Source organism: Pongo abelii, chromosome 17, assembly GCF_028885655.2.
Source record: "Pongo abelii isolate AG06213 chromosome 17, NHGRI_mPonAbe1-v2.0_pri, whole genome shotgun sequence".
Classification (NCBI taxonomy): Eukaryota; Metazoa; Chordata; class Mammalia; order Primates; family Hominidae; genus Pongo; species Pongo abelii.
The window spans coordinates 72,909,728-72,937,494 of record NC_072002.2 but is presented as its reverse complement, the minus strand read 5'-3'; the positions used below and the strand labels follow the sequence as shown (position 1 = coordinate 72,937,494).

General features: G+C 43.2%; 1 protein-coding gene across 6 annotated transcripts in view; it reads right to left on the bottom strand.

Annotated features, from left to right (window-relative positions):
• NEDD4L (NEDD4 like E3 ubiquitin protein ligase) overlaps nucleotides 1–27,767 on the bottom strand; it is a 363,402-nt gene that overhangs the window by 308,114 nt on the left and 27,521 nt on the right. Inside the window, exon 1 of one of the 6 annotated variants that reach the window (XM_054537493.2) lies at nucleotides 6,979–7,001. The gene's annotated coding sequence lies outside the window, so the exon portion shown is untranslated. 6 annotated transcript variants of the gene reach the window in all.

Sequence of the window (27,767 nt, the reverse complement as noted above, 5' to 3'; positions counted from 1 at the left end):
AAACTCAGAGCTGCCATTGGCTTCAGGAGTCCTTGAAATCAGTGTTTTATCCCTTCTTTTCTGGTTCTATGATAATCACTTTCATTTTGGGGGGCCTGCACTTTGATTATTAGCTATCTCAGATTATTCTGTAAAGCAAGCAGAATATAAATAAAGCAAGAGAAGTAGAACATTACCTACTCTCTTATTTGGGGCTGGTTTTCCTTGAAGAGTTTTCCTATATTGTGTGTGTGCTACTAAAGGTCTGGGCACTAAAGCAGTCCCTGCCAGTCACTCACACCAATTCTAAGTCTCTAAAGCAAAGGTCCGTCTTACACCCCTTAGAGTCTACCTGAAATGCCCAGGTCAGATTTCCAACTCTTTCAATATACTCAAGAACCAATGAAGCAGACCTCCTGGTTTTAATGTGGACAGCACCCGCTGGTGTTATGTTTAATGCATGCATTCAATTCCCATTAACACGTGATTGGCCTAAATGGTCATCAGATGAACTGAAACATCACCATCCCACTCTAAAAGGAAATAGCACTACAGGAAGAAAGCTGCTGGCTGGTACACAGCAGACATTTGACAAATGTGGGTCATGTGCATGAGAACCCAAACCTGCCTATTTTCCCATTAAAAAATAGTTTAGTATTTATTACTAAGTAATGATAAATACATTCAACAAATATTTGCCAAATGCCCATTACAAGCAAGGCACTGACCTAGATGCTATAAGGAAAATACAGATGAATAAGACAATAGGCCTTGAGGAAGCCTGCTTATAAGGCACTGGGATTCGCTTGAGCCCAGGAGTTCAGGGTTGCAGTGAGCTATGATGGCACCACTGCACTTCAGCCTGTGCAAGAGAAAAAACTTGTCTCCAAAAAAAAAAAAAAAAAGGCATTGGGCTATAAGGAATAAGGAAGTCAAAATAACCAGAATCTGGACACAAACAGGTACAGATATTCAAAGATTATTACAATTTTCAAATATCTACAAATGAGTTCATTTAACTCTGTCATTTCATGTGTCCCAGTGTGGGGCTAGAAAAAAGTCATCACAACTATAATGCAAGGTGGCAAGTAAAACTTGCCATGACAAGTAACATAATAATAGTGACCTGGTGCTCACTGAGAACATTTGCTTACCACATGGTTTAGCATTTACTGACGAAACCCTGTGAGATGGGTTGGGTATTGCCATCCTTCTTTAACACATTGGGAAACTGGTGCTCAGAGACATCAGCAATTTGATACATTTTCAAACCTAGTAAGTACAGAGTGATGACTGTGAGCCACCACTATCTTCTCACCCTAGTATCCTTCTGTGCCTCTTAGGGAATCTAGAATAAAAGAGACCAATTCCTTTTGGGGGGCTCCAGAAATAATTCTGGAAAGTGTGAGAGTTTGGGTCTAAAAGATATGAGGAAATGACAATGATGATGGCAGCAGCTAGCATCTGTACAGCTCAATAACACCATGAAATAGGTACTGCCACTATTCCTATCATATGGATGAGGAAACTGAGGCATAGAGAGGTCACACAGCTGGAAGGTGGCCAAGCAAGGATTCAAACCCAGGCAGTTGGCCTCGAGAATTCACACCTCTAACCACTCAGGACAACGCCACCGTATCATGGCGCTCCACGATCAAAGGCCCGGAGGTTAAGAGTGCTTAGAAACTGATAGAAGAAAAGTGAAGGCAGGAACAGACGGGCCTTATTACCCTTCATAGGCCTGGGAGTCTGAACCTCATCAGGCAATGTGGGGCCTGAAGAGGGTGACCAAAGGGACTTCTTGCAGGGGTCCCTCCCACACCTGCAGGCTGGGCAACAGGCTCTGTCCCTCCCAACAAACACAGGAGAGGGATCCCCTCTCAGTTCTCCAAGTCTCCTCTGCTCAGCCGACCTTAGGCATGAACTCTCCCCCTTCCCATGGCCCTGCATTCTGCCACTTGTCAGATTCTTCGCCACTATTCCAACAGTCATCTGGACAAAACTAAGCAGGGAAAGCCATTCTCTGCAACTATACTTTTGGTTTTTGTTGTTGTTGCTATTTTGAGACAGAATCTCACTCTGTCGCTCAGGCTGGAGTGCAATGGTGTGATCACGGCTCACTGCAGCCTTGACCTCCCAGGCTCAAGCGATCCTCCCACCTCCACCTCCTAAGTTGCTGGGACTATAGGTGCACTACCACGTCCAGCTAATTTTTTATTTTTTATAGAGATGGGGTCTAGCTATGTTGTCCAGGCCGGTCTTGAACTCCTGGGTTCAAGTGATCCTCCAGCCTCAGTCTCCCAAAGTGCTGGGATTATAAGCATGAGCCACCATACCTGGTCAACTACAGTTTTTTAATACTTCTCACTGTTTCCTTTAAGTTCCCTCCAGCATGCAACTACACCAGGCTGGCATTTGAAACCATTTACATCTTCCCACTCCATCTATATATCTGGTTACAGTGTGTGTCTATTCAGAAGTTAAGGGCCTTGGGCTCAATTAACTTTAAACTTTAGATGAGGCATGATATACTCTCTGACTCACTCCAGCTAAAGAGCCAAGGATTCCTGCCTTAGTGCTACAATTAGTTGAGAATGCAATGTGGGGGCTCTGATCCTTTGTTTCTGATGTCCTTCACTCGTTAAAAGTAGAACACTTTGCCTGGTGCTGTATCACTTCAACTAAACATGTGTTTGTTTTAGGTTCTCTGTTTACTTGTCCCAGGGATGGAATGCTTCTCCCACTTGGAATGGCCCTTGCAGCCTGCTGGCCAACTGCGAACTATGGCCTGGGCAAAGATTCAGAGGCAAACACTCGAATGCTCTCTCCATGTTCTTAACAGCACTTGGCATGGAGCTGGCACTATTATTCTGAACAGTCATTTACAATGGTCTCATTTCCTTCCCATCAGAATGAAAAGCCACAGAACTGGAGGGCTGTGTCATAAGTCTTGGGAACAAAACAATCTTCATGCATTGACTTTTTTTTTCTTTTTGTAATTTAAGGAAGATTTCCAAATCGTTTGCCTCTTGCAATGCCACAGTTTGATGTGAAATTGTATGAAGCACTGACTTTAATGCTCTGAAGATCAGAACCTTAACTGGCTAATGCAAAATAGATAGAAAATAAATAGAAAGCCGTAAGTTCTAACTGCCACCTGCCATTCTTCAACATGGCAATTTAGCACAATGATAAAGATTCTGCAAGGCTGAAAAGATTTCACATTCCAACACACTGCATTCTGTGATTTATGGGTCTTCTGGGCAGATAGAACTGTGGTTTTCCAATGTAACGGAAAAATTCATTACAGCAAATAAGCATGGAGTTGGTTTCTGAACTTACTGATGTTCTTTTTTTAAAACAAAACTCATAACATAAAATACAAAATCACACTAAGGCCAGGTGGGGTGGCTCATGCCTGTAATCCCAGCACTTTGGGAGGCTGAGGTGGGTGGATCATCTAAGGTCAAGAGTTTAAGATCAGCCTGGCCAACATGGCGAAACCCCATCTCTACTAAAAATACAAAAATTAGCCGGGCATTGTGGTACATGCCTGTGATCCCAGCTACTCAGGGAGCTGAGGCAGGAGAATTGCTTGAATCTGGGAGGTGGAGGTTGCAGTGAGCCGAGATTGCACCACTGCGCTCCAGCCTGGGTGACAGAGCAAGACTCTGTCTATAAAATAAAATAAAGTAAAATAAAATTAAAATAATAAGATAAAATAAAATAAAATAAAAAATAAATAAAATAAAATAATCACACTAAGGCCAGGAGGATTCGTTTTAGATAAAGATGACCACAGAATGCCTTTTATCAAACTACCCTGAAAATGTAATTGATTCAATATTCAAAAATAGTTTTCCCATATTTTCAGAAACAGCTATTGGTTATAAAGTACCCTGTACAGAAGAAAATAATAAAGGAAAAGAGCCACACACTAACATTAGCTTCTACCAATGAGTTCATGAGGAAAAGCATGCTCATCCTAATGGATGAGCCTTTCCATGTAAACATTTGGCATTCCCAAAACCTAAGTCCTAAAACTCTAAATCAGGGGTGTCCAATCTTTTGGCTTCCCTGGGCCACATTGGAAGAAGAAGAATTGTCTTGGGCCACACATAAAATACACTAACACCAATGACAGCTGATGAGTTTAAAAAAAAAAGAAATCACACAAAAGGCTCATAATGTTTTAAGAACGCTTACGAATTTGTGTTGGGCCACATTCAAGGCCATCCTGGGCTGCACGTTACCTGCTTGTGGTTGCACAAGCTTGCTCTAGATCATGGAAGTCAAAGCTTTCTGGCAGAAATTTAAGTATATAGGCACACCTTTTATTTATGCTCAAATAAAAATATTGGAAAATATTCATGAAAAGAACCAGAAGAAACTATGGAAATGATTACAGGGCTGGCAGACATGTTTCCACCTGGTGAGATTTCAAGCTCCACAGTGTCGATCGATGCCCACGACCCCGATGGGCGAGGATTCCATGGGACCCAGCAAGGTGGCCACAGCTTCTCTCTATGCCCTGCCTCTCTGCCCTTTGGCCCCGTCTAAGCCCTGCAAGGCCCCTCTGCATTCCAGTCCCATCTGCCTGTCCAGGCCTCAGTGCGTCTCTCACTGCCTCTCTCTGCTGCAGACAGATCCAATTATTCCTCATGCGGTGGGAGCAACGACTTTAAGCAGCAGCTTTTGCCGCTCCCTCTGCCCGAACTGGCCTCCCCCCATCTGTTCACCCCGGGAATTCTTCAGGCTCAGCCATCATCCATTTCATTTGCACCTTCCCAGAGCGAGCACCTGGCACCCATACCCTCAGTAAGAATCTGCTTAATAAATGTCCCCCCTCTTTGCCTGCCTCTATGGCCCTGGGTGCCAAGCACAGTGTGCAGCTCAATAAATACTACTGGACAAGCAGCCCAGGCAGGAGCAGAAGAACCCAGATGAGTGACATCAGAGTGAGTTGGGAGTGGAAGGAAAGAACATAGGAATAAAACAATGAGAACCTCTTAACAACATCTTAACTTGTGAAACATCTAGAAAAGCACCAAAGTCTAAGTGAATACACAATCAATAGGCATCCAAAATCTCAGACACATATCTAGATCCTCTAATGTGTCAGCAACTCAGTGGTAAGCAAAGGGCTAATGACATGGGGTGCTTGTTTTTAAACTCATAGGCCATGAACAGGGAACTCCCTTCTTTGTTTTTTTTTTAAAGTGCTCTTTCTAGAGGCATTCACGGCAATCAAGCCGTACAGGCTACCTATTTCTTAGCCGTAATTTGGAATCATCTGTCTTCTAGCCCATACCCTCAACTGCCGGGTCCATAAGGCCCTCAAGGTGCCGCCACCTATGCAGTCAGGCTCCTCCATGCCACGCCTTGCAGTGGCTCTCCACTCAGCAAAATGATGTTGGGGCCGTCTACACAGCAGGGGTGGAGTCCATGGAGAAGGGGAAGGGCTCTGAGGTGTGATTACGAATAAGCACAGTCCACAGGGCTGAGCACAGGAGAATGGGGGTATTCCAGACACAGGAAATGGCTAGAGCACAGTCAGGCACAAGAATGCCAGGTGAAATGGGTGCAGTCGTCCAGCCGGCCAGGGCGGCGAAAGGTAAGGGTGCAGGAGTGGCCGGGTGCAGTGGCTCACGCCTGTAATCCCAACACTGTAAGAGGCTGAGGCGTGCAGATCGCTTGAGCCCGGGAGCTCGAGACCAGCCTGGGCAACATGGAGAAATCCCGTCTCTATAAAAAAATACAAAAAATTAGCCAGGCGGGGTGGCGTGTGCCTGTGGTCCCAGCTATCTGGGAGGCTGTAGCAAGAGGATCATATGAGCCCAGGAGGTCAAGCCTGCAATAAGCTATGATTGCGCCACCACACTCCAGCCTGGGCAACAGATTGAGACCCTATCTCAAAAAAAAAGAAAAGAAAAATTAAAAAAAAAAAAAGGGTGCAGGAGTCCCAGGAGGAGAAATCACAAAGGCAGGAAGGTGGCAGATGAGAAGGACTTTGCAAGCTGCACTAGGAAATTGGGCCTTTATTCTGCAGGTAGTGGAGAGTGACTTATGCCAATCCATGCTGTATCTGCCACCATCTGTGGCAGTGTAATGAGGAAAGAAAGGAGTCAGCCTTCAGGAAAGTAGCCCACAGCCCTGCCTCAATCACTCTGGAAGCCCCTGGAGCTGGGACTGCATGTCCTGCTCTAGCATTCAGTGGGGCATGCAGCAATTTTTCAAGAGTGGCTCCAATTTTACAATGGACAGTATAATTCCTTCAAGTTTAACCCATTTTAGGTGTTCTATATCATTCTTCTGAAAAGTTCAATTTCCTTATTGTGTGGAATAAAGTATTTATGATGGTTGGAGAGTTGATGGGAATTCTCCTCCTCTGGCGTAAATTGTGCAATATTTGACCGCTGCATTCTATCATCAGACAACACAGGAGCACGTAGCAAATATAAGACTACCACCAAATGTATCACACTTCTTTCCGTGAGAAAGTTTCAAGTGAACCGTTCAGCATGAAACATGAATATGCGCACAGTAGTGAATTGAAGGTATTCAGCTTCAATTTGGGTGGGGTGGGAGATGTTTTATTTACCCCACCTAGAGACAACTCTAGTTCGCTACTCCTGCTTTTCAAGAAAAACCTGTTAAATAGTATTCTCTGCTAGCCTAAGGGACAAATATAATTTTGAAATGTTATTACTAACCAACTATGATAGCTTGAGAGGCTGAATGAGTGATTAATACACTGTCTTGTGCATTTCTGACCAAACATCTATCATTCAAGATGCCTGTGAAATGAGTACTTCTTGAAAAACTCCTATGTGGAATGCACCATGCTAGATGTCAAAAAAATTTAAAAATCAGTATATTTAGCAAAATCCATGCTCCCAAGAGTTCACAATCTACAAAAAGAACCTATTTCCATCACCATTTCATTGAAATGTCCTGTTGCCTAAGTGACACTCATATTACAAGCCCCTGGTCATTTACCTTAAAAAAGAATCTGTCCACATACTGCTGAAATATCAGTCAAGAGAGGGAATACCCCATGGCGTGATGGCGGGCACCTGTAGTCCCAGCTACTCGGGAGGCTGAGGCAGGAGAATGGTGTGAACTTGGGAGGCAGAGCTTGCAGTGAGCCGAGATCGCACGACTGCACTCCAGCCTGGGGGACAGAGTAAGACTCCACCTCAAAAAAAAAAAAAAAAAGAGAGAGAGAGAGAGGGAATACATGGATGATATATATATATATATATATATATTTTTTTTTTTTTTTGGTACCAGGGAGAGAATTTTACCTTTTAATCTGTGAATCTTAAATTCCACATAAACTGAAATTTTGCTCATGTGCACCACATCTCAAGTGCTGTTGCCTTCATGCTCTTACACGAACTCTTCTAGATCAGAACATTCTCTTCTGCTTGTCTTCTCCTCCATAAGAGCAGATGCAGAGCTGTGCTTAGTGGCTTGCAGAGCCAGTATGTGAATGGTGGTGATTCCTACTCATCTCCATTCACTCTAAGCAGTTTATCAACATTCCTCATACAACTGTCGTACCTCCCAAATCAAAGTCTCATCAGAAATGCCCTGCCTAGTGCTCCTTCCCCATCCGTTCAGCATCTGTGATCTCTGCTGTCCCTTGGATGCCCTGGGCTTTGGCATACTGTGCCCGAGAACTGCTTCCACCCTCAATTCAAATGAGAGTTGCTGGGCAATCTTTCCTGCCTTCTACACACAATCCCCCACCCCAAATCCCAAATACACACATAGGGATCTGAATGCAGCATGCCATCACCTATCTTACACGTAAAATGGGAAACAGAGCAAGACGTTCAGCTGGTGCATCTACACCTTTATCTCTGACGTTGCCAATTCCTCCAGCTAGCACCAAGATGAAAGGACCTCCCCCGAAGGGAGGATGCTGGTGGCAAGTCACAGGGCCTGCCCTGACTTCTGCCCCCTGCCATCCCCTCTTTTACTCACATCTGTAACTTGGTTCTTCCAGGACTTATTTACCTGGCTTGGAGTTGACACAAAGCTACAAAGAAAACCTAATATGTGGAATAACAGAGTCATGACTTCCAGAGATGACACTTAATGGCTGAATGTGACATCCCTTACAAAAGCAAGAGTGAGGGCCAGTGGGGAAGCAACACAGTTCCCAGGGCATGTAGCGGCTCGAGTCTTCTAAAAGCATGAAATGAGTCCCCTGTGGCATCTGGTTGCCAAAGGAACTTCCACGGTCTCAGGCAATGTGAATAATGCTATTACATGTGCATTTACATTAAGACAAACTCTCATGCCACAGTGCAGATCACAGCACAGCAGTTAAGAAAGCAGGTTCTAGAGGACTCCCACCTAAATGAAAACTCTGGCTCCTCCTTTTACTAGCTGCTAGACATGGGCAAGCTATGAAACCGTTTTGAGAATCAAATACCTCATCTATAAGATGGGGATAAAGCAAATACTTATGCTCTAGGCTGGAGTGAAAATCAAAAGAGTAAGTCAATGTAAAGCCCTGAGCAATGGTGCCAGGCACAGAGCAAGCACTCAGTGAAGGGAGCAGGTACTGGCGATTCACCATTCTGCCAGCAGCCACTATGTACTGGGCACCAGCACATACCAGCCCCCATCAGGAAATGTGCACAGTCCATCTCATCTTGTTTCATCTTCATTTTATTAATGAGGAACTGAGAGTCCAAGAAGGTTCAATCATTTGCCCAAGGACAAAGAAGTGCATATCAACTCAAGATCTGAGCGACTCCAAAGCCCAAGTTCTGTGCCCCCAATAACACTAAAGGGCTCTGGAACCTTCCCTCACTGTGCCAAATTCTGGTCACCACACTTTAGGAAAGATACAGAGCAACTGGAACCTAGCAAGTGAAGAACAAGTACATGGTAGGTGGCAGCAGGAGGTCTGAGAAAAGTTGTTGTGGAGACACAGGCTCAGCCCGGCTCTCTCTCAGCTTGTATGGTAGAAGGAAGGTTAGTGTGTGTAAAATGGACAAAAAGGCAGATTCCACCTCAAATTAAGGAAGGACATTTTAATCTCTGTTACTATGCCAAGGGTGAAGTAAGGTGCTTCAGGAGGTAGTGAGTTCCCATCCGGAGGGATACTCAAACATCAGCTATAAGGCACTTCCTGGACAGGGGACCTGCTTGGTTGTTGGACTCAAAGACTTTTAGATTCTCATCCAAGCTAAGTCTACTATTTGAAGGTTGCTTTTGAAACAACATACTTCTATGAAAAAACTTCTACAGAAAGAACAAGCGACAAAGTCTGAAATCTCAAATGAAATAAAATAAATCACAGGTGTGGCCGGGTGCATTGGCTCACGCCTGTAATCCCAGCACTTCGGGAGGCCAAGGTGGGTGGATCAACTGAGGTCAGGAATTCAAGACCAGTCTGGCCAACATGGCGAATCCCCGTCTCTACTAAAAATACAAAAATTAGCCAGGCGTGGTGGCACCAACCTGTAGTCCCAGCTATTTGGGAGGCTGAGGCAGGAGAATCGCTTGAACCAGGAGGTGAAGGTTGCAGTGAGCCAAGATTGCACCACTGCACTCCAGCCTGGGCAACAGAGAGAAACTCCATTAAAAACAAATCATGGGTGTTATCTGGATAATATCACTGTGATGTGAAACGGTAATACACCAGAGAAAACGGAAGGAACCAACAAAAGCCCAGGAGTTCTCATACCAAAGAAAACAAGGAGGTTCTACCAGCTGCACTCAGATCTCATGGCCCAATGACAAAAACTTTTAAGGTCCCCCCAAGGCACATGTTAATTTACACTTACAGTAAAACCTCCTACTGGGTCCCTAAACCAGTCACATATAGTTTCAACAAATCCATCCCCAAAGCAGTAAGCAAGACCGTAACACCAAAAGGAAGAAGAATGAAGGTGAGGCTGACTAAGAACCACAGATAAAGCCCACCCTCTAAGAAAAGGAAGTTTGGGCTGGGCGTGGTGGCTTATGCCTATAATCCCAGCACTTTGGGAAGATAAGGTGAGCAGATCGTGAGGTCAGAAGTTCAAGACCAGCCTGACCAACATGGTGAAACTCCGTCTCTACTAAAATTACAAAAATTAGCCAGGCATGGTGGCGCATGCCTGTAATCCCAGCTACTCGGGAGGCTGAGGCAGGAGAGTCACTTGAGCTCAGGAGATGGAGGTTGCAGTGAGCTGAGATAGCACTACTACACTCCAGCCTGGGCAACAGAGTGAGGCTCCGTCTCAAAAAAAAAAAAAAAAAAGGAAAAGGAAGTTTGGACACAGACACTGAATAAAGACCCCATGAAGACACAGGGAGAAGATGACTATCTGGGAGCCTCAGAGAAATCAACCCTCATGACACCTTGATCTTAGGTTTCTGGCCTGTAGAAATGCCAGAAAGAATATCTGCTTAGTTTAAGCCACAGCCATAGCTGACGAGCCCTTGCTCTCAATGGATGTAGCTCTCCCATTCACCTTTCACTTTTCTGAGATGCATTTGAAACCATTTGAATCCAAAGGTTCAAGTGTTATTTTAAACCACTCATCACTCCATCCCATTCAGTGCCTATCAACCACTTCCAAAAGCTTCCTCTGAAATCAGTAACTCACATTAGTTATATTTGCCCCAGCCAATTCTTTCTATGGAAAGATAGAATTATGAAATACGGCCAGGCATGGTGGTTCACGCCTGTAATCCCAGCACTTTGGAAGTCCAAGGCAGGTGGATCACCTCAGGTCAGGAGTTCAAGACCAGGCTGGGCAACATGATGAAACCCCATCTCTACTAAAAATACAAAAAATTAGTCAAGCGTGGTGGCATGCACCTGTAATCCTACCTACTCGGGAGGCTGAGGCAGGAGAATCACTTGAACCCAGGAGGCAAAAGTTGCACTGAGCTGAGATTGTGCCACTGTACTCCAGCCTGGGTGACAGAGCAAGACTCCATCTCAAAAAAAAAAAAAAAAATTATGAAATAAAACTTGAATGGGTAGAAAGGTGATACATATGAATTAGGTTTTCTCTGACGCCAATTCTTCCACATTATGGAGCAAAAGCTAAGGTATTTTCTTACGACCAGGTTGGAAGCTGTAAGCGAGTGGGGACCTTATCTATCCGTCCAGTGCCATATCCGGGGCACATGGAATGGTGTCTGGCCAGCAAGTGGAATTCAATAAATATTTGTTGAGTTCAAGAACACCTGGCTTTTTTTCCCACAAGTAAACTGGAACATCTCATAGCAAAATATCAAGTGAAGGAGAATATAAATATGCCAGTCAGTAAGATCAACATAACTGCCACACTTGAATGACAAATTTCACTCTCAGCTTCCTCATAGCCAGGGCAACAACGGAAACCAAGCTTCTATTTATACTGATTTATGATGCAAAAAAAAAGTTCTCTAAATATTTACAAAATGGACATTGAGTAATAAAACCATGTCCCCAGCTGCATTTATACAAAAATGCAATAATGAAGTTTATATGTTCCTTTCATGAAAGTAAAATCTACTAATAAAAGCAGAGGGCATATACATAATACTAAAGTTCAACCCACTTAGATCTATTACCATGAGAGGCTTTGTATATAGAGGCCCAAGGGTAACAAAATAGCAATCCCAACTTAACATAAGAATAAGACACTGGATGGACTGCTTGTCTTTCTAAGGTAAGCCATTCTCACAAGTTTTACAACACACTGGTATGCCACAATCAAGTCTGAGGTATATCCGAATTTCTTACCAATTATGTTATCAAACCTCCATGATAGCCCCCGATAATTCTTGCCTCCTGGACTCACCCTCATGTAGTCGCCTCTCACAATGAATAATGCTGTCGTGTAACCTACAGGATACTGCAGAAATGACAGAGTGTTACTTCTGGGATTATGTGATAAAATGACACTGCAGCTTTCCCCTGGTCTCCTGAATCATGTGTCCTGAGTGAAGTCAGCTGCCCTGTAGTGAAGGCATTCATGCATCCCTCAGAGAAGTCCACCTGGCAAGAAAAGCAGGCTTCCTGCCAGCAACGGCACTAACTTGCCAGGTATGTGAGTGAGGCAACTTGGAAGCAGGTGCTCCAGTCCCACCCAAACCCTAGCGGGCATAATGACTGCAGCCTCAGGAGACCCTGAGACATACTGACCCAGCGGAGACACTCTGGGATCCCTGACCCCCAGGAAGTGTGTATGACAGTAAATGTTCATTTTTGTTTGGTTTGTTTGTTTTGAAATGGAGTTTCACTCTTGTTGTCCAGCTGGAGTGCAATGGTGCGATCTCGGCTCACCGCAACCTCTGCCTCCCAGGTTCAAGAGATTCTCCTGCCTCAGCCTCCCGAGTAGCTGGGATTACAGGCATGCGCCACCACACCCGGCTAATTTTGTATTTTTAGTAGAGATGGGGTTTCTCCATGTTGGTCAGGATGGTCTCGAACTCCCAACCTCAGGTGATCCACCCACCTCGGCCTCTCAAAGTGCTGGGATTACAGACATGAGCCACTGTGCCTGGCCAGTAATGTTCCTTGTTTTCAGCCACTAAGCTTTGAGGCAATCTGTACTGCAGCAACATATAACAAAAACTAACAGATTCTGGTAACTGGAATTGGTATGCTTGCTAAAAGAAAAAAAGAAAAATTCCTAAAATGTGTGAGTGACTTTGGAATGTGGCAATGGGCAGGAGCTGGAAAGACTGTAAAAAGAGAGTTAGAAAACCCCTGAAGAGCCCTGGAAAAGCTAGAACCTGGAGGGCCTTTCAGGAGGCTGTGGATGATGGTGTAGAGAGGAAAATGTTACTGGAAACTGGAAAAGGAGATCTTTGTTATTTCCTCATGGAAAGTTTAGCAATCCTGTTGCCTGCTACAGTGTGGGAGATGGAAAATGTACCTAAGGAGATGGCTGATGTAGCTAAGGCAATTTCCAGAGTGTTGAAGGTCCTACCTATAAAATCCTTTGTTAAGAAGTCAGGAAAAAATCCAAAGCAATGGCTCAGAGAACAATTCTGGCAAACCAAAGGCCCTAAGAAGTAAGAGTGTTGTCCCTCAGCAGTCTCCACAGAAGTCCAATGTTTAAAAAGTGAACTCCAGTGAGATTTATAGGACATCCACAATGCTTTTAAAAGAATTACACAAGCAGAACCTCATCAGGTTGGACTCTTGGACTGAAAGGCACAGAAACAGTACAAAATGATTACTGGCAGGATACAGAGTGAGAAATCTATTCAGATGGAAACAGGTTAACTTTCACTGAAAAGAAAGAACAAATGTGTGACATAATGAATGCTTATTGTTTTCATATGCTAAATTTTGAGGCAATTTGTTACACAACATTAGATAACTAATATATTAATAATATACTTTTCCCCCAAAACATAATCATTTCAAGATTATTCCTCTAATTCCCTTGGATTCAAAAATACTTTTTTGAATAGAAAATAGTGAAGAAAATCAAGTAAGGCAACTTACAGCCTTGTTTGTACTTAAAATATATCAGGCATGTTACCGTCTGTCCTGTGTGGAAATATCAGAACAACAAAAAGGCTAAAAACGAGAGACTTGAAAGTTTTTCCCTAATATTTTTGGAAAGTAAAGGTTTGTTTTCCTACATGACTAACACATTCAAATAGTTCAATATATATATATCAGAATGTACACCATAAAAACATCCCTCTCACCCTGCTCCTCAACCTGCCAGTCTCTCCCATCCCCTGCCACCCCCACATCCAGAGCCCCCACCCTGCAGGGAACGACTACTGCTAGTTTCTTAGGAATTCTTCCCAAGTTTCTTATGGATCTACAAGCAAATATGAAAATCTCGTCTTATTTTCTCCCTTCTGACACAACAGGTAGGACATTTTACACAGTATTCTGCATCTCGGGAAGCTTTAAATTAGCTGGCAAGGTGTCCAATCAAGGCTCTATATTCTGGCAAAAGATCTGGATAACAGATGTTCTACAGAGCTCAATGGAGTTAGAGTCAAATGTTTTAAAGGAATAAAAGTCAAAATAAAATATGTATGAAATTCAACAACTCAAACTTCAATATCTATAAGTAAAATCTACCCAAACCAAAGAGTACATCCCCCAAGTTTCAACGGTTAAAAACAAAGTAAAACTCAAAATAATAATTAGTAGGAATCCTACCCATCCCTTAATCAAGGAACCAGCTGTAAAATCTGTTACAAATTGTACAATCTGACCTCACATAAATGATTAACAAAGACACTTGTCTCCATCTAACTCTGAGGTTTAGGTTCCTGAAAACTCTCTTAGGAGAATCAGCAGTTAATTAGTGTAAAATAAAAGATTCTCCTTTTAATAGAGAGGAAAAAGAATTGGTTGCAAAAATATAGTTTGGAAGTGAGCTATGAAAGCTGTTTAAAATAAAGAAAAGCACACTAAATACAGAATCAATGACACTTCATGTATCTTACCAACAATGGGACCTATATTTTCATTTATCTAATTTCCCCATTTCACCCTCTTTCTTCTATAAATAAGGTTCAAAACTGTGACATCATCTCAGATGCCTCCATTCTGAAGCTTGGGTTCGCTTTGCTTTTGCAAGGCCTCCAATCCTTTTACTTTCCGTGGGATAGCCTCATTATCTCGCACACTCATTTCCCTCAGCCTCTTCCCTCCTCAGTCCATCCTGCAGGGCACAGAGATGAATTTTCCTGAAGCATGGTTTTACAGTGTCACCCTCGGTTCAGCCCCCAGAATGATCCCCCTACACTGAGTAGAGGACCAAGTCCACACTGCTGCCTGGCACATGGCCCTCCACACTGACCCCATCCCATACCTCTGTGCACACCTCCTGCTGCGTCACATCTGTGGCCCACGCATCTTTACCGATGCATCTCCACTCATATCAGTCCTCACTCCCAACAGATAACCATTGTTCTCATTGGGTTGGACCATGTTCCCCCAGAATTCACATTGGAGCCTCAACCTTTGGTACCTCAGAATGGGACTGTATTTGGAGACCAGGACTTTAAAGAAGTGATTAAGTTAAAATGAGGCCATTACGCTGGGCTCTAATCCAATACGGCTGATGAGGGAATGTGGACACGCAATGAGACACCAGTGGATATTTGTGCCCAAAGACAAGACAAGGCTGGGCACAGTGGCTCACACCTGCAATCCTAACATGTTGGGGGGCTGAGGTGGGAAGATCACTTGGGCCCAGGAATTCAAGACCAGGCTGGGCAACATAGGAAGACCCAGTCTCTACCAAAATTACAAAACTTAGCTAGGCATTGCGGCACACACCTGTAGTCCCAGCTACTCTGGAGGCTGGGGTGGGAGGATCTCTTGAGCCCAGGAAGTTGAGGCTGCAATGAGCCACGATCATACCACTGCATTCCAGCCTAGGTGACAGAGGAAGACCATGTCTCAAAAAAACAAAACAAAACAAACAAACAAACAAAACCCACAAGACATAGTGAGAAGGTGGCCAGGTGGCCATCTGCAAGCCAAGGAGAGAGGCTTCAGGGAAAACCAAACCTGCTGACACCTTGATTTTGGACTTCTAGTCTCCAGAACTGTGAGAAAATAAATGGCTATTGTTTAAGCCACCCAGTGTGTGGTGTTTTGCTATGGCAGGCCTAAAAAACTAACACGGTACCACCCCCATCTTTCCTTCTACAATGCTAAACCTCATCCAATTTTTCATGGTTTTATTTAGATATAATTTATACACAATTTACCCATTTACAGTATACAATTAAATAGTTTTGAGTATATCCACAGAGTTGTACAAGCATCCTCATAATCTAAGAATATTTCATCACTTGAGGAAAAAAAAGTCCTGTACCCATCAGCAGTTAGTCCTTGTTTCCTTCCTCTTCCAGCCCTATGCAACCACTAATCTACTTTCCATCTCTGTGGATTTGCCTGTTCCAAACATTCCATATAATCACACAATATGTGGAATATGTGGAATCACACAATATGTGGTCTTTTGTGCCTAGATTCGTTCAGTTCCCATAATGTTTTCCAGGTTTATGCATTTTGTATGCTGCCTCTTAAATCTATAAGCATTTTCTTTTCTTAAAAAAAAGCTTTGGGCCGGGCGCACTGGCTCACGCCTGTAATCCTAGCACTTTGAGGGACTGAGGCAGGTGGATCACCTGAGGTCAGGAGTTCAAGATCAGCCCGGTCAACATGGTGAAACCCCATCTCTACTAAGAACACAAAAATTAGCTGGGCATGGTGGAACACGTCTGTAGTCCCAGCTACTTGAGTGGCAGGTTCATCCATATTGCAACATGTATGAATGTTTCATGCCCTTTTATGGCAGCATAGCATAGCATTCCATTGTATGGATATACCACATTTTGTTTATCCACTCATCAGCTGACAAACATTTGATTTTTTTCTGTTTTTGTTGTTGTTGTTGTTGTTTTTTGTTTTTTGAGACGGAGTCTCGCTCTGTTGCCCAGGCTGGAGTGCAGTGGTGCAATCTCTGCTCACTGCAAGCTCCGCCTCCCAAGTTCATGCCATTCTCCTGCCTCAGCCTCCTGAGTAGCTGGGACTACAGGCACCTGCCACCACGCCCAGCTAATTTTTTTGTATTTTTTAGTAGAGACGAGGTTTCACTGTGTTAGCCAGGATAGTCTCGATCTCCTGACCTCGTGATCCACCCGACTCAGACTCCCAAAGTGCTGGGATTACAGGTGTGAGCCACTGTACCCGGCCCCTGGTTTGTTTCTGTTTTTTGAGCCCACCTAAATTTAAAGTCTTACTTCCATCCCATAGCATGAACTAATTTAGAGGTATACTCCCTCCTCTTCCAAAATCCCATGCAACAATGTATAAATCATTTAGATCAGTACCTCGTGCCAAATCATTACACAATTAGTTACTATCATGTTACTGTGAACCACTGCAGCACTTCTCGTATATATACCACTGACTGGGCAATTCTTTATGATCACTGATCTTTTCTGTTCATTCAGTCAATAAACATTTATTGAGCCTTTACTGGTATTAACTGATATTAAGCCACAGGTTAACAAAACAGGTACCCTCTCCACCCTTAGAAATCTTAACCTGTTAAGATCCCTACTAAGAATTTAAGTTCCTGCTAAGAATGTATATGCTTTTGACTGATTAACAGAAACTGATAGGAAGGGACATTTAAAAAGAATGATTGATGAATAAAACTGCTTCCCATCACCTTATTTGTAATACAGAAATATCAGAAACAGCCCAAGAACACAAAAATATGTATCAAATAACTAAGTGAACATCCACACGATGGGACGCTTTGCAATCATGTACAATATTTACCAAAGCTTTTTTTTTTTTTTTTTTTTTTTTTGAGATGGAGTCTTGCTCTTGTCACCCAGGCCAGAGGGCAGTGGTGTGATCTCAGCTCACTGCAACCTCCACTCACTGCAACCTCCGCTTCCCAGGTTCAAGCAATTCTCCTGCCTCAGACGCTCAAGTAGATGGGACTTGAAAAGAAAAGAAAATGCTTACAGATTTAAGAGGCAGCATACAAAATGCATAAACAGTACTACCTCGATGTGTAAAAGAATATTTATTAGAAGGCCTGTAATCCCAGCACTTTGGGAGGCAGAGGCAGGTGGATCACGAGGTCAGAAGTTCGAGCCCAGCCTGGCCAACATGGTGAAACCCCGTCTCTACTAAAAATACAAAAATAGCCGGGCATTGTGGCAGTCTCCTGTAATCCCAGCTACTTGGGAGGCTGAGGCAGGAGAATTGCTTGAACCCGGGAGGCGGGGGTTGAAGTGAGCTGAGATCGTGCCATTGCACTCCAGTCTGGGTGACAAGAGGAAGACTCCATCTCAAAAAAAAAAAAAAATATATATATATATATAATCTATATATTCATCAGAAAGCAATTAGAATACAAAGACTGCAAACTGTATATTTAGTCCTGGATTACAATCATTTCCTGTACCATTCCTTTCTAAAATGAAAAAAAAATGCATTATTTCACTCTGAAATACAATAAATAGCCCTATCACACACAATGAGAGATTATTAGATTAGGTAGTTACCACCAACTATTAGGATGGTGTCATTGAGGTAAATAGGCAATTTCAATTCTATGCAAAACGCATTTGTTATGGAGAAACTGCCTGGAAAAAAACCAGAAAGTTCAGAACAGAGTCAGCCAACTCTTAATTTTTTTCTACAATAATTAAGGTAAGTGCTCTGAAGCAGGGACAAGGGTTCAGCCTGTACCACATAGGTTCAGAAACAAAAGTGGAAAAACAAAACATAAATCAAGGCTGCAGTTCAGCATCAGGGCAGGAAAAGATATGAGATTCTGTGTGTTTTGCTTTGTTTTGACCGAGTTAATTCCAGCATCCAGATTTCCTAAAGTGTTCAAACGTCCTTTTCTGCAAATAACAATAAATTCTCTGCTTTAAAAAATGGGTGGTGTTCCAGCTGGGCGAGGTGGCTCACACCTGTAATCCTAGCACTTTGGGAGGCCAAGGCAGGTGGATCACGAGGTCAGGAGATCGAGACCTTCCTGGCTAACACGGTGAAACCCCGTCTCTACTAAAAATACAAAAAAGTAGGCGTGGTGGCAGGCACCTGTAGTCCCAGCTGCTCGGGAGGCTGAGGCAGGAGAATGACACGAACCCAGGAGGCAGAGCTTGCAGTGAGCCGAGATGGCACCGCTGCACTCCAGCCTGGGTGACAGAGCATGACTCCATCTCAAAAAAAAAAAAAAAAAAATAGGTGGTGTTCCAAAATTTCATTTGGAAGCTAGTTGTCTAAAACTTGGAATGCATGTTCCCAAACAGAAATGAAGTGCCAAAACTAGACCACAAATGTCCCTTAACGCACAATATAGCTGAGAAACCCTAGGTTTTTTATTCATTGAAAGTAGCAGAGAACACTGTTACTGTAACATTATCATATAGGAGCCTTTCAAAGACCCAGACAACTTTTTATTTCTGGAGCTCCGATGCTGAGGACTCTGGCCCTCACATTTCATACCCCCAGCCCTCTACCACCTCCCAATTCTACCTCTCCCCACTCCCAATGAAACTGCTTTCTTTAAGAGCTTGAAGGGGCTGCTTTGGGGAACTGTTGCCCTCACTTCCTGCTAGGGTTTGAGGAAGATCAACTGTTGTCCCGGGGCAGCTCCCAGGCTCCAACTCACTCCACCAGTTACTAAATGATGGCTTTCTTTTGTCTTTTTCTTGCTTGCTTAATCTTGATGGTTAACACGCACACCACCCTCTTGCTCCTTATTTAGAGCAGTCAAGTGAAGCTACACATTCCAGCCTGGGGGCATCCGTCCCTAATAAGCCTGCAGGTACAGGAATGAAGTACATTTGCCTTCTCGCTCATCTGGCCCCGCTCTCTATAGCAATATCTGTCTTCTTCCCAAGAGTTTTTCCAACAAATGATCCACATGGTGGTTCCAGCTAATGAATATATAGCCTCTCACCTTTCCAGACCAGAAAAGTCTCTAGGGAATAAGGATCTCTAACAGAAATAATCCCACTTTACTGCCCGTATCAAACCCACAAGCTTCAGGTTATCAAACATGTGAGAACCAAAAACCTCAAAGGGTGGATGTCAAACCTAAAGCTTTTACCAGAACTCTGAAACCTGAGTAAGAGACGCTCACGTGAAACTGCTGTGCATATGCCGGAGCCAGGTGTCTGGCGTCTCACCCAGGTGGGCTCCCCATCTACAGAGAATCCTAGGCAGGGTGCGGTGGCTCACACCTTTAATCCCAGCACTTTGGGAGGCTGTGGTGGGAAGACTGCTTGAGACCAGGAGTTCGAGACCAGCCTGGGCAAGACAGTGAGACCCGGTCTCTACAAAAAATTTAAAACTTAGCAAGGCATGGTGTTACGCATGGCAACTACTCAGGAGGCTGAGGGAGGTGAGAGGATGGCTTGAGCCCAGGAGTTCAAGGCTACAGTGAGCTATGATCGTGCCACTGCCCCCCAGCCTGGGCAACAGAGTGAGACTCTGCCTCTAAAAATAACATTAATGTTATGATTTGTATTATTATTAAAACAAAGAGAATTCTGCATGAGCACTGAATGCCAGTTCCTCATACTTTCTTGGGGACTACCTTCATTGTCCCTGCTGTCCCTCTCCAATGACACATTCCATACAGAGTTCCCATGCTCATACCTCACCCAGTTTAAAAAGGGAAAAGCAAAATCAAAACCTCCACAATCCCAGTCCCAGGGAAATGACCCCTCCAGTTCCTCACACACACTCCCCACCAATTCTTCATTCTTGAAGCCCACAAATGCCTCCAACTCCACAGCCCATGTGGTGCATGTGGGGAGGTGGCCAAGCGTTCAGAGCCCAGAGGGCAGGGTGCCTGCATCCCATCGAGGTCTGCCACTTCCCAGCTATGACTTGGGGCAAATCACCAACCTCTCTGAGGCTCAGTTTCCCCATCTGCATACCAGGGATAATAGCAGTTACCTAAGTTATAGGGTGTTGTGAAAGTTGAAAGTGAGACTTTTTAAGATCTCAGGGGCAGTAAGTACACTGTGAGTGTTTGTTACATAAAACTACTGAGGAAGCGTATGCACACTGCTGTTACCATGCCTATCACTTCTGCCATTTCAGATTCCCAGAAGCCTTTTTCCAGAAAGCTCCACACCAGAAGTACAGAATCCTAAAGATGAACCCTTAGGAATATCCAAGTACCTCTTTCATTTTAGATATGAAAAAATGAAGGAAATTACAATCAGAGACATTAAGCCACTTGCCCAAGGATACATCATAATTAAACCCCGGAACTGAGCCAAGACTCCCAAGAAGGTTGCCTCATCAGCAGGACCTGCTGGTTATCTGCAGCTCACACACACCCCGCAGGCACAGGTGTCTTCGCACATCGCCACACCCAGAAGTAACAAGAACACCTTCTGGCACTGGGAGTGCCTGGTACATTTTATCCACACAGTTCCCGTTCATAGTCTCATTTAATCTTCCAACAGCCATACAGGTATTATTTTTCCTCAATGACAGGTGTGAAGTGAACTGACACCCATCCAGAGACTAAGCCCAGCTCCACCCATTGCAATCCAGCAGTCTGTTTTCACCACCATATTGTCTCATCAGGTCCCTGAAATCAACCAAGCAGGAAATGGACTGACCAATACCACTTTTCACCTTCATTTTCCTCCTCCCTCGGAGGGCCAGAGCAAATCCTGTCACCCACTGGCTCCCCACATCACTTTCACCTCAAGAAAAGACCTGCCCTTTATTTTTTTAAGCTGTCTTTCTGTTCCATTGTACATATTGTTTTCCTAAAAACTGGTAAAACGTGGACTAAGTAGTCAGAGCATCACTAGAAATGCATCTTAATCAAGAGACAGGTAAAGCCATTCATTGTGGAGTCAAGTGAGACCTTCGTGAAAAATGCCCCCATTCTCCCAAGACACTCAGAAAATTCTACACGGAGCAACTACTGAGAGAAGCCCTCTGCGGTCCCCCCTCACCCAGCTCAGCACATCCCTGCCACCCTGCAAGACAGGGCTTGGAACACAGCTACCTGCAAAAGAATCCTGCTTTTCATTCATTACATTCATCCCAAAGCATCATGTTCTATTTATCTTTGATATAATATTTAAGATATATTAAAAGAAGCTAAAGGCCACCAGCAACATTACCTTTTCAAGTAAATTCACTCAAAGTTTGAGATTACTGACCACCTAACAAGCTTTTAGAAATCAGCTTATTTTAATAAATTAGGTACTTTCTGGAGCATAAATCTGTATTTGACGGAAACCAGGTAGGCAGTGATGAGATTGTCTCTAAAGGTCTCATTTGGCTCTTAAAAATTCATTTCATGTTGTCATTTTATTTTTTACTTTTTATTTTTATTTTTGGTTTGTCTGGAGTCATCTGGAGCAAGCAATTTTCTTTTAGGCTAAAAAAAAAAAAAAAAAAAATACGTTTCTCAGCCTCAGCACTATTGGCATTTCGGTCCAGATAACTCCCCATCCTGTGGGGCTGTCCGGTGCATTACAGGATGCTCAGCAGCATCCCTGATCTCTCATCACTAGATGCCCCTGGTGTGATAACCAAACTATCCCAGACATTGTCCAATGTCTCTCGAGGCACAAAACTGCCCCTGGTTGAGAACTACTGTTTTAAACAAAAGATTCCAAGAAAACCAAAAATGGAGCTCTATGGTCAGATTAAAGTTAACCGCCCACCTCTGCATTTTAGGTGAGGATTAGCTATGAAGTAACCAGGAAGCACTCCCTGGGGCAGAAGATCCCAAACCTGATGCATCATAGGAAGCACTTGGGAGCTTTTCAAAGTACTGATTCCTGGGCCTGCCCCATCCTTCTAACTCAGAAACTCTATGATGGCGCTTGGAATTTAATCTTGAAAAAAATCCCTGGAAAAGATCCAGAAACAAAACAAATATTAAACTGTAGTTAACGACGCGCACACTCAGTGTTTAGGACTGTACTGTACCGATGTCTATCACATACTTTGAAACGTATTCAAAAAAAAGAGATTCCAGTACTTTGGGAGGCCAAGGTGGGTAGATTGCTTGAACTCAGGAATTCCAGGCCAGCCTGGGCAACATGGCATAAGCCCATCTCTATAAAAAATACAAAAATTAGCTGGGCATGGTAGCACATGCCTGTAGCTCCAGCTACTCAGGAAGCTGAGGCCAGAGGATCACTTGAGTCCAGGAGGTCAAGGCTGCAGAGATCACACCACTGCACTCCAAACTGAGTGACAAAGTGAGACCCTGTCTCAAAAAAAAACAACAAATAAAAAGCAGGTATGAGGCCGCATATGGTGGCTCATGCCTGTAATCCCAGCACTCTGGGAGGCTGAGGCAGGCAGATTACCTGAGGTCAGGAGTTCAAGACCAGCCTGGCCTGTTAGCAAAACCCCGTCTCTACTAAAAATACACAAAATTAGCCAGGTATAGTGGCGTGCACCTGTAGTCCCAGCTACTCAGGAGGCTGAGGTGGAAGAATTGCTTGAATCCAGGAGGCAGCGGTTGCAGTGAGCTGAGATCATACCACTGCACTCCAGCCTGGGTGACAGAGCAAGACTCCATCTCAAAAAAAAAAAAAAAAGCAGGTATGTTAAAATGTTCATTGTAGAATCCATGTGGTTGGTATATGGGTGCTCACTGTACATTCTTTACTTTTTCTGCAGGCTTGAAATTTTTCATAATAAAGCATTAGGGGTGGGGGAACTGGAGCCATTCTGAGGATCAGCAGGATTTGAAAACCACTGAAACAGAGTTCCAACTCCAGCCTGCCCGCCCACTGAAAGACACAGGCTCACCTCACTGAGCTCTCAGTTTACCCATTACTCAAAGGTAAGTCCAAAAATAAAAGAAAATGGATCCAAACCTCAAACAAGATTTTTAAAAAGTCTTTTGGCCCTTTTCCCAATGTGGTCCTGCTACCATTTGCTGTATATCCTAATATTCCACTAAAAGAAAGCAAAACTTACCACCTTGCCTAATTTTGTTTCAGTTTTTCTGGTTAATAGACCCAAGCCTGAGGCAGAATCTCTCATCAGCTACTAAAGGTTCTTTTATCCTTTACTGCACCCAGTTTTAGAAAGGAAGGTGTTCTATTATGTATTATGAATGAAGTCAAGGGTTTGCTCTTCATGTGACATTAACTACTCACCCTGCCTCCCCAGATTAGTTTATACAACTCAAATTACTAACATCCTGCTACAGTCTGACTTAACCCCAAAATACAACACCTTCTAGCTTGCATATTTGTAGGCTTCTCAATTAACCAAAAAATCCTGAGCACAAAAAAAGCAAACAGCAACATTTTCACTGAGCCCTGGTTCAAGCAATCCAGGGAAATCACTCTTTAGTAATCTAGTTCACGATATTTATCAAGTGGTGTGAGATTTCTCTTGATGCCAACAATGGTTATTTTCCATCGTGCTTTGTGCCAACCTAACGATCACTTTGTATTGCTAAACTGGGGGAAAATCAGTAAGAAAATAACATGATCTCCAGCTATCATCTGGAGGGGTCTCGCCCTGTCACTCAGGCTGGAGTGCAGTGGTGCAATCATGGTTCACTGCAGCCTCAATTTCTTGGGCTCAAGCAATCTTCCTGCCTCACTCCCGAGTAGCTGGGACTACCAGTGCGCACCACCACCACCAGCTAATTTTAAAAAAAAATTTTGTCGGGATGGGGGTCTTGCTATGTTAGCCCAGGCTGGTCTCAAACTCCTTTTCTCAAGTGACCCTCCCGCCTCAGCCTTCCAAACCGCTTGGATTACAATCATGAGGCGCCACACCCAGCCTGAAAAAAATACTCTTAAAAGTACTTCCCAGCTAGATGCAGTGGCTCACACCTGTAATCCCATTATTTTAGGAGGCTGAAGTGAGAGGATCCCTTGATCCCAGAAGTTTGAGGATGCAGTGAGCTATGATCACACCACTGCACTCCAGCCTGGGTGATGAAGCGAGCAAAACCCTCAGAAACAAATTAAGGCTGGGTGCGGTGGCTCACGCCTGTAATCCCAGCACTTTGTGGGGCTGAGGGTGGATCACAAGGTCAGGAGTTCGAGACCAGCCTGGACAACATGGAGAAACCCCATCTTTACTAAAAAAATACAAAAAGTAGCCGGGCATGGTGGTGTGCGCCTGTAATCCCAGCTACTCAGGAGGCTGAGGCGGGAGAACTGTTTGAACATCTGGGAGGCGAAAGCGACAGAGCAAGACTCTGTCTAAAAAAACAAACTAACTAACTAAAAAATGACTTCCCTTTTGCTCTCTAGGACAAGAAGTCTCTGCTACTACAATGCTCTCTGGTCCTAAAACTCCATCATAAATTGGATCTGCTCAAAGCACACTCCCTCCCAAGAGAATGGTGCGTAAGATGAACCCAAACAGGTATCTGACATATTTGGCTAGGTTATTATCATTGTTATTTTGACCTAACAACCACTGTCCATGCAACTCTTCACCTATGGAGAAGCTTCTCTCACACTCCACACTCCTGAATTATCAATGCCTCTTTTGTATTTTCCACCATCCTCTCCCTTTGAGCCTATCATCTTCTACATATTAAAACTTTCACAGCCAACCCTGTGCCTAGATACCCCTGTATCTTCTCTTCCATTTCCGTGCCATTTGGGCTTCATCTTCTTGTCTTAATATACAGCATCAGTTGTATCCCTCAACCACCAGAGACGAGAATCTGTTTTATTCTTCAAAACAAATTACCATTCCTTACTTTGTAATCATTTACTCATTTTTAGTGTCTCAAGCCATCAATCAGGCAGATACTTTTTGATACCCTCAAATTGCCCAAGATCATCTCTATGGCTATGTTCTTCATTGTGTCACTTATTTTAAAAATTATTAGCGGCCAGACATACTGCCTCACGCCTGTAACCCGGCACTTTGGGAGGCTGAGGCAGGAGGATCACAAGGTCAGGAGATGGAAACCATCCTGGCTCACATGGTGAAACCCCAACTCTATTAAAAATACAAAAAATTAGCCAGGCGTGGTAGCACGCACCTGTAATCCCAGCTACTCAGGAAGCTGAGGCAGGAGAATTGCTTGAACCTGGGAGGCAGAGGTTGCAGTGAGCAACCTGCAATTGGAATGTCACTGCATTCCAACCTGGGACAGAGTGAGACTCTTCTTAAAAAAAAAAAAAAATATATATATATATATATATCTTAGCATGATTTTGGGAGGATAAGAGCAAAATGACAGAATACAAGTAGTGAGAATGGGGAGGAAACATCTGATAGGTCTGCCATCAATGGAAACTTAAGCTTACCTGTTAGATGAGTGTGGCCCTACAGCTCACATTGCCCTTTTAACTAACTTCCTCATTCAGGAATTGAGGGATGCCCCAATGCTGCTCCCTCAATCCAGGAACAGGGAAGCAGACCCTGCCAGTGGCAGTCCAGTGGACAGGGAAAATCCTAAGCAGATTTTGGAATTCTACATAAGGTACAAATGCCCCAAGTTTGCACAAGCCAGATATTTCAGCTTAATGCACCGCTTTACTAATACCTTAGGTGTATCTGGATGTGCTCTTAACTGTATATTGTTTTTAAATAAGTTTTATTGAGATTTCATATACCATAAAGTCTGCCCCTCTGAAATGTATAATTCATTGATTTTAATGTGTCTCCAAAACTATGCATCTATCACCATTAGCTAATCACAGAAAATTTTCATCACCCCAAAGGAAACTCTATACCCATTACCATCACACCCTATTCTCCCCTCCCACCAGCCTCCAGCAAATATTAATACTCATCTATTTCTTGTCTCTGAATTTGCTTATTCCAGAATTTTCAAATAAACGTGTGGCCTTTTGTGTCTTACTTCTTTCACCTACCATACGTTTTCAAGGTTCATCCATGCATTTATCTGAGCTTAGTTGTTTAATGGCTGAATAATATCCCACTGTGTGGATATACCATATCTTCTTTATCCATTTATGTCCTAACACCCCTGTCAAAAACACAACTGACTGTAAAGGTAACGGTCTATTTCTGGACTCTCAATTCAATTCCATTGATCTCTATGGCTGTCCATATAGTAGTACCACACTGTCTTGATAACTGTGGATTTGTAGCAAAGCTTTGAAATTGAGAAGTGTGAGTCTTCCAGCTTTGTTCTTTTTCAAGGTTGTTTTGGTTATTCTGGGTCCCTTGCAGTTCCATGTGAGTTTTAAAATAAACTTGTTAATTTCTGAGAAAAAAGAAAAGCCAGCTGGGATTTTGTAGGTATTACACTCCATATGCAGCTCAATTTGGGGAGTATTAGCCATATTAACAACGTAAGTCTTCTAATCCGTGAACATGGAATGTCCTTTCTTTTGTTTTTTAGGTCTTCTTTACTTTCCTTCAAGAGTGTTTTATAGTTTGTGTACAAATCATAAACTTATTAAACTTATTCCCAAGTATTTTATTATTTTTGATACTACCGTATCATGGAATTGTTTTATTAATTTCATTTCTGGATGCTTCAGTGTTCTTCGATGTACAAGCTTGTAAACTCAATTATTAGTTCAAGATTTGTGAGTGTGTGTGCCTTAGGATTTTCTATATACAAGATCATGTCAACTGTAACTACAGATAGTTTTCTAGTTATAGTTCTATTCCAATCTCCATTACAATCTCAATGCTTTTATTTATATTACTATTTTATTTTTACTAATTGCCCCAGATGGAATCTCCAGTACAATGCTAAATAGAAGTGGTGAGAATGACTATCCTTGTGTCACTCATAATCTTAGGAGAAAGCATGCAATTTTTCACCACGAAGTATGATGTTAACTGTGAGTTTTTCATAGACAGTCTTTATCAAATTGTAGAATTTTCCTTCTATTACTAGTTGATTGTTTTCATCAAGAAAAAGTACTGAATATTATCAAATGATTTTTCTGCATTTACTGAGATGATCATGTGGTTTTTGTCTTTCATTCTATTAACATGAAAGATTACACTGAGTGGTTTTGGTATGGTGAACCAAGTTTTCATCCCTGGGATAAATTCCACTTTGTCATGGTGTACAGTCCTTTTTTTATGACAGAATACAAGTAGTGAGAATGGGAGGAAAGCTAGCATTGCACTGAGGATTTTGGCCTCTGTATTTATAAGGGATATTGTTCCATAGTTTTCTTGTGATGTCTTTAGTTTGGTATCAGGTTAATTATAAAATTTTGAAAGAGTTGATAATAATACTCGGTAGAATTCACCCAGTGAATTTACCCAGTAAACCATGTGGACCCAGTATTTTTTGGTGGAAGGTTTCCTGATTGCTATTTCAATCTCTTTACCTGTT